The sequence below is a fragment of the Portunus trituberculatus genome, unplaced genomic scaffold (assembly GCF_017591435.1).
Source record: "Portunus trituberculatus isolate SZX2019 unplaced genomic scaffold, ASM1759143v1 PGA_scaffold_202__28_contigs__length_962959, whole genome shotgun sequence".
NCBI lineage: Eukaryota > Metazoa > Arthropoda > Malacostraca > Decapoda > Portunidae > Portunus > Portunus trituberculatus.
The window spans coordinates 6,079-9,505 of NW_025541370.1; positions in this window are offsets into that span (position 1 = coordinate 6,079).

Here is a 3,427-nt window from a genome sequence, read left to right on the forward strand (position 1 = left end):
TATATTTTAAAATTCTTATTTATGTATTTTTAAGATGTTTTTGAAAAAAAAAAAATTATTTTATTTTTCAAAAACATAAAAACCTAAATAAGACATTTTAAAAATATTGAAATTTTTGGGCATAAAATTTAAAACAAAAAAACCCATGTTTGACATATAAGTTCTTTAACAAATAGTGTTATCGTTTTGCCTGTTTTCTATGTTTTGGTGAAAAAAATTGAAAACTACTAAACTAACAATATTTTCTTACTTTTCTTTGGTTATGTTATATTGCTTTTTTCATGAATTTTATTTTTTTTAAAAATGTAAAATGATTTGAATAAAAATTTTCAATCGATATTTTTTTTCATAAAACACCTTAAAACACATAAACAAAAAAACGTTTTAACAAATATATTTTTATTTGAGTTTTGGTGCATAAAATGTGAAAACACCAAATAACCCATTTTGCCATAATTAGTTCAACAAATAGTGTTTCATCATGCTTTGCCTGCATTTCTGTGTTTTAGTGAAAATGCTGAAACTACTAAAATAACAGTTAATGTTACTTTTATTGTGGTTTCTATATTGCCTTATTTTCATCAATTTTATCTTTCTGAGGTATAAAATGTAAAATGACAATAAAAAATTTTCAATCGATATAGTCTTTTTCATAAAACACCTTGAAAAACATAAATAAGAAGTTTAACAAATATAATGTTTTGCCATTTCTGAGTTTTAGTCATAAAATGCTGGAAAACAATATAATAACCCATTTTTGACATATTGAGTTCTTAAACAAATATGTGTAATGATGCGTTTTCCTGCATTTTTTTGGTGAAAACAAGCCAATATAAGAATGCAAGAAAATAACCAAAACAATTAATAGTTGTCAGCTTTTTTGCCAAAACAAAAATGCAGACAAAACACATGATTACAATTTGTTTAAGGAACTGAAATATGTAAAAATGGTTAAAGTGTTTTCAGCATTTAAAACTCAAATGCACAAACTATATTCCTTTAAACATCTTATTTATTGTTATTAAGATGTTTTATGAAAAAAAAAGATTGGAATTTTATATATTGAATTCATTTCAAATGTCTCAAAATGATGTTATGAAATCAAGCCAATATAGAAACAAGAAAAATAAGAAAACATATTTATAGTTTTCACTTTAAACACAAATGCAGGAAAAAAGATTACAATATTTGTTTAAGGAACAAATATTAAAATGGGTTATATAGGTTTCAGCATTTTATACCAAAACTTGAAGAAAACACATATGAAATATCTTATTTAGTGTTTAAGATGTTTTATGAAAAAAAAATGTATTCTTTTATTTTTCCATAAAACACCTTAAAACACATAAATAAGACATTTTAACAAATATAGTGTTTGCCTGCATTCTAAAGTTTTGGTGCAATAAATGTTTGAAAACACCAAAAGAACCCATGTTTGACATATATTAGTTCTTTAAGCAAATAGTGTTATGCGTTTTGCCTGCTTTTCTGTGTTTTCGTGAAAAAAGCTGAAAACTACTAAACTAACAATATGTTTCTTACTTTTCTTTGGTTATGTCTATATGGTCTTTTCATGAATTTTATCGTTTTGAAGTATAGAAATGTAAAATGATTTGAATATACAAAACTTTCAATCGAGAAAGTTTTTTTTTTTTCCATTCAATGGAACCATCAAACTACCCTTAAAGATCGGTGTGACTGAAGCAAGAGTCTTTTAAAATATAGGTTATTTTGCCACAATTTTCAGAGACCACAGATATGAGGAGCTTGGTTCATATGAGTGTTTTTGCTATTGATAAAGTAGAAATCATTGTAATCTGTCAATAGAACTATTAAACTACCATTAAAAACCTGTGTAACTGAAACAAGAGTTTTTAATGTATAGTTTATGTAACCACTATTTTTCAAAGTCCACCAAGATGAGAAACCTTTTCATAAGGGTTTTATGCTATTGATAAGATAGATATGATGTTAATCTGTCAATGGAACCATCAAACTACACTTAAAAACCCGTGTGACTCAAACAAGAGTGTTTTGAAAATATAGGTTATGTAGCCACAATTTTCAACGTCCACAGATATGAGGAGCTTGGTTCGTATTAGTGTTTTTGCTACATATAAAGTAGAAATCATGTTAATCTGTCAATAGAACTATAAAACTACCATTGAAAATCCGTGTAACTGAAACAAGAATTTTTAAAATATATATTATTCAGCCACTGTATTTCAAAGTCCACCGAGATGAGAAATCTTTTCGTAAGAGTTTTATGCCACTAATCAAGTAGGTATCATGTTAATCTGTCAATAGAACCATCAAATGACCCCAAAAAACCCGTGTGACTGAAATAAGAGTATTTTGAAAATATAGGTTACGCGGCCACTGTTTTCACAGTCCACAGAGATGATAAAATTTATCCATAAGAGTGATTTTGCTATTGGTAAGGTAGTAATCATGTTAATCTGTCAATGGAACCATCAAACTACCCTTAAAGATCGGTGTGACTGAAGCAAGAGTCTTTTAAAATATAGGTTATGTTGCCACAATTTTCAGAGACCACAGATATGAGGAGCTTGGTTCATATGAGTGTTTTTGCTATTGATAAAGTAGAAATCATTGTAATCTGTCAATAGAACTGTTAAACTACCATTAAAAACCTGTGTAACTGAAACAAGAGTTTTTAATGTATAGTTTATGTAACCACTATTTTCAAAGTCCACCAAGATGAGAAACCTTTTCATAAGGGTTTTATGCTATTGATAAGATAGATATGATGTTAATCTGTCAATGGAACCATCAAACTACACTTAAAACCCGTGTGACTCAAACAAGAGTGTTTTGAAAATATAGGTTATGTAGCCACAATTTTCAACGTCCACAGATATGAGGAGCTTGGTTCGTATTAGTGTTTTTGCTACATATAAAGTAGAAATCATGTTAATCTGTCAATAGAACTATAAAACTACCATTGAAAATCCGTGTAACTGAAACAAGAATTTTTAAAATATATATTATTCAGCCACTGTATTTCAAAGTCCACCGAGATGAGAAATCTTTTTCGTAAGAGTTTTATGCCACTAATCAAGTAGGTATCATGTTAATCTGTCAATAGAACCATCAAATGACCCCAAAAAACCCGTGTGACTGAAATAAGAGTATTTTGAAAATATAGGTTACGCGGCCACTGTTTTCACAGTCCACAGAGATGATAAAATTTATCTGTAAGAGTGTTTTTGCTATTGGTAAGGTAGTAATCATGTTAATCTGTCAATGGAACCATCAAACTACCCTTAAAGATCGGTGTGACTGAAGCAAGAGTCTTTTAAAATATAGGTTATGTTGCCACAATTTTCAGAGACCACAGATATGAGGAGCTTGGTTCATATGAGTGTTTTTGCTATTGATAAAGTAGAAATCATTGTAATCTGTC